Here is a 6,920-nt window from a genome sequence, read left to right on the forward strand (position 1 = left end):
TCCGGGAAGATCCCACATGCCTCGAAGCAACTAAGCCCGTGCACCACAACTACTGAGCCCGCATGCCACAACTACTGAAGCCCACGCACGTAGAGCCCGTGCTCGGCAACAAGAGAAGCCACCGCAATGAGAAGCCCGCGCGCTGCAAAGAAGAGTAGCCCCGGCTCGCCGCAACCAGAGAAAGCCCGCGCGCAGCAACCAAGACCCAATGCAGCTAAAAATAAATAAATAAATAAAATTTCTAAAAAAGAAAGAAATAGGAGGTTGAAATTTTGTCTGCAGGGCCAGTCGTAAATCAAGAAAACTTTGTCTTTCAAATACAGGAAAAGTGGCCTAAATTCTACTATGAGCAGCACTTGAGCCTGGAAGATTCTGGAAGGTGCTGGAAGCCACTGCTGACTTGTTCATCCAGGACTCAGAATTCTTCCTGGAGGAACGGCCTTCCCGCCACTGATCTGAGAGGAGTGTTCAGAAGGAGGCTGAGCTCATCCCCCAGGAACCCGCATTCTGAGGTCTTCATGAACGTTTCAAAGCCAAAGCCCCCCTTTTTTTAGAGGGACAAAGAGGAAGGCGGGGCCCTCGTCCAGGAGATCTGTCCCAGCCACCCACCCCGGGGCCGGTGGTAAAAAGCCTGGGAGGGAGCAGGTCTCCTTTCTGAACCGACCCACAGGGCTGGGCGCTGCTGCAGCCCCTGCTTGCTCACCCTTGCCCACCGAAGGATGTGCCTGGGCACCAGGAAGCTGGAAGGTTTGATTAAAAAGGAGGAAAAAAGAAAAAAAGGACCTAGAGAGAAAGAGGTGCAGGGATCGACAACCCCGTAGCTTTCCCTAGAAAAATGAAAGCTGCCCACCAGCCTGCCGAGACTGGGTCCTTAAGATGGGCAGCTCAGTTTCAGCCCCCCTCTTGTGTTTTGTTTTCTCCAGTTACATTGTAAATTGAACGTAAAAGGATCTGAGCGACCAAAGGCATATTCTCTGCAGTACGTAGCAGAATATAACATTTTCCCATTGCACTCAAACATGATAAAAAATACTGACCTACGCTGGGTTGTTTGCCCGACTGTGTGTCTGTCTGCCCGCCTTCTTTGCATTTGTCTCCACCTACGTGCGGACGTCCGCCTGCATCCGTATTTATCAGAGATGTTAGGCTCTTAGTGTGCTTGAGTGTGGTTGCCTAATTTTGTAGAGCATCCAGCTTGGACACACTGGCTCTAAATAAATGCTTCCCCGACACGACAAGGATGAGAAGGCCAGCAGCGGCGCTGAGTCTTAGGAAATAGAACTCAGGTTGGGGTGAAAAATCTATGAACCCTTAGGATCTAAGGAGGGTCGAGTCATCTGGCCCCGGAGGGCTGAGTTTCTCCCAATCTCCACCCCTGATCGGAATCTACCTTTTCACCCTTCAAGGTCTAGTTTCAGGACTGTTCCTTTATAAAGCCTCCCGAGTCCTGCTCAGGGTTTCCTCCCCCCAAATCTGAACCTTTCCGGGTAGTGCAGAAACTTGAAACTTACAGGGGGGTGACCCATGACATTGCTTGTCTTATTATCTGGGTGTGTGTGCGCGCACGCGCGTGCACAATAGTAAGAGCTAATGTTTCCTGAGAGCTTTCTTTGATGCAGGGGCTATGCTAAGCAATATGTATGTCATACATATGAAATACATACATATAATGATATATATAGATCTTCTGTCTCCCCAGCTAAATAATTAACTCTTTATGGGCAAGAGCTAAGTTCTGAACTTGTTTCTATGCCCCCAAGAGAGCTTAGGATGGTGCCGAGCACTCAGTAAACATTCAATAAATATTTCTTGGCTGTCAGCAAATCCCAAGAAATTAGTAGAGTTCACTCTGGAGGGAATGTTGAGTGAAGGAATAATGGAATCCGATTCATCGATGAACATTTTTTTGACTGCCTGATGTACAGATATAACCAATCTGGGTTGTCATTCATTAACTAATTGTGTATCGCGGCCAAAGAGCATGGGTCTGGAAGTCAGGTGACATAAATCTCATCCCACTTCTGTGACCAGGTCAGGGTAGTGCCTTGGGCGAGTCTCTTTCCCTCTCTGGGTCTTAGTAGCCTCAGAAAAGGAATTGGACTAGACGGTTGTAAGCCTCCTTCCAACCCCAGAATGATGTGATTCTATAGCTCTATCCTACAAATGCACACGCTTCTTGTTTGTGACATAAAGCCCCACAGATAAAACAAAGTCGGCGAGAAATTATGAAAAACATCGGGTGCCGTGATCATTTGCACCCTCTAAGGATGCTCGATTCAATAAATTCCACCACTGTACCTAGCCTGCCTCTCCAGGGCGACAGAAGATTCAAGGCTGTCAGTGGAGCAAACCAAACAGTCTCTCCCCATAATTGTATTGACAGGATACCAGCCGAGTTCCGATGGCAGGAAGGGTGCACCCTGACAGGTTCTGTAAAGGAGCCTTGAAGGCTATTGTAGCAGGATCCTCTGTTGAACCACAGAGTTCTGGGGAAACGAGAATCAAGCAGGGAGAAGCTTGGCTCTTTCTCTATTTAATTTTATTCTTCCCAGAGAGTCACATTTGAAGGAAAACTGGCTAACCCCACGTCACTTTATACAATAGAACAGACGCCCTTTCTAATGGAAAACATTTACATCTTCTTGTGGCCACATTAAAACATGGAGCTGATTCAATCAGCCTCACTCAGTAGCCAGTTGGCTTGGTTTTAAATGAGGCAAAGAGCTGTTGTGCACTTGCTGATAAAATACCTGCCTGGATGTCTGAGGTTTTCACTTTTCACTTGGTTACGGTGGCATCTTGCAGACATGTTCCTGAATAACTGATGTGTGTACGTCCCGGTAAATTCCATGGGTGTGAAACAGCAGTGTTGTGTTTGTTCAGGCAGTGTGTCTGCATTTTAAATGAAAAAAAAAAAAAAAAATCCCGATCCTATTCACTGGAGGAAACAATCTGAGCAACAACCCCCCAATATGGGGGAGTAAATGACTCTTTCTGAGGTGCTATGTTCCCCCAATACAGATGCCAGCTTCAGACTGAGACAAAACCAGAAAATACTTCAGTTCCAATCATTCTCCTGCAGACACCCCAGGCAGAGGGCACTCCCACCTCTGCTGCACACGGTGAGAACCCGCACAGAAACAAGGGTTTGAAAATCTGGGATTGTGCAACTGACATGCCACGCTCAAGAAACCCACAAGCCAAGCCTCAACAGAAATTTCAGCAATATATTATTTTTAAAAAGGTTTTTTTAAAGGCTCCACCATCCTGCATACTTTCAATCTTCTCTTCTTGGGAGCTGAAAACCTCAAAGTTTTTTTCATAATTTAAATTTCCTTTCAAATAGAGGAAGCTTCTTGGAGTGGTCAAAGTAAAGCTGGGCTGGGAGCCAGTGAACGTAGCTTCTACCCCAGCCTCTGCCAGAACCTTGCACAGAGAACCCACCACAGACAGCCTCAGCGTCCCCAGTGTAAGGAGGGGTCTGGAGAAGGTAAAACAATCAAGGTTACTCCTTGCTCTCAATGTTTCTGCAGCTTTTACTTAGGCCAGATTTTAGTAGAAAAATCTGGTAGCGGTGGGCAGTATTGAAATGTGGACATAATCTTAACTGCTACGGAAACGACCTTACCGCCCATCAAGAACTGGAGGGAGGAAAGTAAGAAGGAAAGACCTGCTTTCCTGACAGGGGACAAGCTGGGCACGATCGCCAGGGCGCCCCCTGCTGCTTGAGCCGAGTCACCGCTGACGGGGCAGCCCTGCTCTGTGTCTCATGCTCTGAAGACAGAACCCTCGGTGGTGGGTCAGTGTCTCCTGCACATTTTCCAACCCAAAGTTCAAGTTCAGGAATTAGGACTGAATTCATCTGGAAGCTGTTCAGCTAGTGCCATCCAGAGGCCAAATACTGTCCTTCTTGATATGCATCACGAGCAAAAGGGAAAAAAGGGAGGGGAAATTTTTACTTATAGATGTATGTTATACATGTTAAACACATGTATATTGTACACACACGTGTGTGTATGTGTGCGTACATATATGTAAAGTGTGTGTATGTACAATGTGTATATATCTATGCATATACCTATAGGTACGTATGTGTCTCTATGGCTATATTATAGCTTGGGGTGGGCATCACACACTCTTAATTCACCATGGAGAATAACTCCATTACGCTGTCCATTTTGTATTTAAGGAGGAAGGAGTTGGTCCACCAGTAACTGCTTGAGTAAAAGCAATGATCAGAGGCGGGGAAATTGATTCTCCCCTTGATCCCAGAGTGGTGAACCCCATCTGTCTGTGCCATCTGTCCTCTGAGAGTGGCTCTTCTCACCTAGAAATAAGTGAAGGACTTTGCTCCACTTTGGGAGGCCTAGGAAGGGGAGGTGTTAGATGGAAGGGTGCCTAGTGTGATAAGCCAGCTTCTCCCAGCTGCTGGGCCAGGAAACGGTTTGGGTAGGGCAAGAGGAGAGAATCCGTGTTTTCATAGGAGCCAGTTAACTCAGCTAATTCTACCACGACGCTAGGAAAGCCCAGGTTCCCTGTACGAAACAAACAAACAAACTAACTAACAACAACCAAAACCTCTGGGCTCTAAACAGCTCCTGGCGTTCAGATAAATAATTGTTACTGAATCCACGGTTATCACCTGCGCCTTCCACCTCCGGAATCTGGGGAACTGCGCGCATTTTTAAAGGCACACTGCCCTCCAGTGGCGCAAGGTAAAATTGCTCCATGACCAGCTTCCCAAGCGCCAAACTTCAACTTGACCTTCCCTGGGGCCCCGGAAAGGCGCGCTGATGCCACGCCAGCGTTGGGTGATCACCAGCCCCGAAACGTGACTAATGTAAGGGAGCGTGCGATCAAAGAGGAGGCGACCTAGTTGGAAACCGCGGCTCCCTCGCTCGTTTGTGCCTGTGGGACCCCTGGGGCAGAGATTCGCGCTGTCTCTTAGAGTCGTAATTCTGGTTAAGAGCATGATTGGGTGGAAATTAACGTGTGAAGTGATGCTTCCAAGAGACGTACAGAACACTTGCTACATAACAGCAGCTCGGGCGTGCAGGGGAATCGGGAGAGGCGGCCTGCACCCTGCGAGGGCTGGCAGGTGGTAAGGACGCAGTCTGGGTGCTGCTACCTGTCTGTCACCCTGTGGGTTCACCCTGCGTGAATACATATGCAAATAGCCGCCAACGTGGAGGGCTTACCGCGTGTCAGGGGTCTCGCGGGGATTACCTTATGCAACCTTCCCAATCACTCCCTTTAATGAGTGCATTATCATCCCACTTTGAGGATGAGGAAACTGAGGCTCAGCGAGGCGATGCGGCCTGCCCGTGACCGCCCGGGGGTCCAGGTCTGTCCGGACCAGAGCTGGAGCTCCCAGAGTCGCGCTCGGAGCGGGGCGGTGGGGCCGGGGCAGGACGGGTGGAAACCCCCGGCCGCGCGGGTGCCCAGTGAGGGGACGAGCGCAAGAGGGTGATGGGCGTGGGGTCGGCTCACCTTGACGATGAGCGGGTTCTGAAACATGGAATCCCGCACGACCCCCAGCCTCTCGTTCTCCATGCCCGGTTGGATGTCGGCCAAGGTCAGGGGCCGCCGCGGGGGCGGGCAGATCTGGCTGACAGTGCGGCGCACCGGCGGCTTCTTCTTCCATCGCGTGAGGTCGTGGCAGGAGGTCCTGGCCTCTGGCATCCTGGGGGTCTCGGGGAGTCGGCCAGCCGGCTGGATCCAGCGCGCTTCCCAGGTGGGGGGCCGGTGAGGAACTCGGAGGGGCCCTCCGCCAGTCCCGGGACGCACCACCCGGACGCCGGGGCGGACACTGGACGCCGGGCTCCCTCCGGAGCGAGGCGCGCCCACCTCGCGCCGCCGCCTCGTTGCAAGGAGCACTAAGGCCTACATAAGCCCCTCTGGTTCCTGAGAGCGTCTTCTGGGCGCCGCGCTGCGGATTCGAAAAGGAGAGAAAATCAAGACCACCCCTTGAGGAAAAATGGAACCGTCCGTTTCCATGGCGACAGGACGCCAACGGTACTGGAACAGAGCTGGTCGACTTACTTTCAGGAAACTTTTTGGCGGCCACCTAAATGGACGTGTTTCGAGTTTTCTTAAGTAGACCAGAGGAAAAACCCAAGAATCACCACTGGGCTGTGTTAAAAGCGACGGAGTTCTTCTAGACGGCCATTTACACTTGACTTCCAAGTCAAAGACACACACACACACACCCCACTCACCCCGACCCTCTCGCCGTCCCTTCCTACTTCTCCCAGCGACACACACACACACACACACACACACACACACACACACACCACATACACACACACACACACACACACACAGCCCGGGGCAGAGCGTTATGTGATTCAGAATGAAATAGAAATCCGCATTCCAGGCCTGATGTTACTGCTAATCCACTGGGAGATCTCAAATTAGTCACCTTTTGGGTCCTCAGTGTTTTCTTCTGTGAAATGGGTAGGGGGGAAAGTCTAGAGTTGAATGAAATCAATGGTACCCAACTTTGTGCAACAGAATAAAGGGAAGTTGAAAAATACAGATTCACTGAATCAGAATATCTGGAAATGGGATCTGAGAATCTGTACTTTAATCTTTCTTCCCCTTTGGATTTTTTTTTAAGTTCAAAGCTATGGAAACTTTGAAAGAAGAGTACAATGAAAATCCATATAGACTTCACCTAGATTGACTGGTCCTTAGTATTTGCCACATTTACTTTCCGTGTGTGTGTGTGTGAACAGGCGCACGCACACATTGCTAAACCATTTTGAAAAGATCTGCAGACAGTATCATATTTGACCCTAAATACATGTATCTGCCAAGAACAAGGGCATTCACATACAGAACTACAATGCTATCATGTCTATGGATTTTAATGTGATACGATAATGGTGCCTGATATGCAGTCTGTATGCAAAGTT

The sequence above is a fragment of the Physeter macrocephalus genome, unplaced genomic scaffold (genome assembly GCF_002837175.3).
Source record: "Physeter macrocephalus isolate SW-GA unplaced genomic scaffold, ASM283717v5 random_487, whole genome shotgun sequence".
Lineage (NCBI taxonomy): Eukaryota > Metazoa > Chordata > Mammalia > Artiodactyla > Physeteridae > Physeter > Physeter macrocephalus.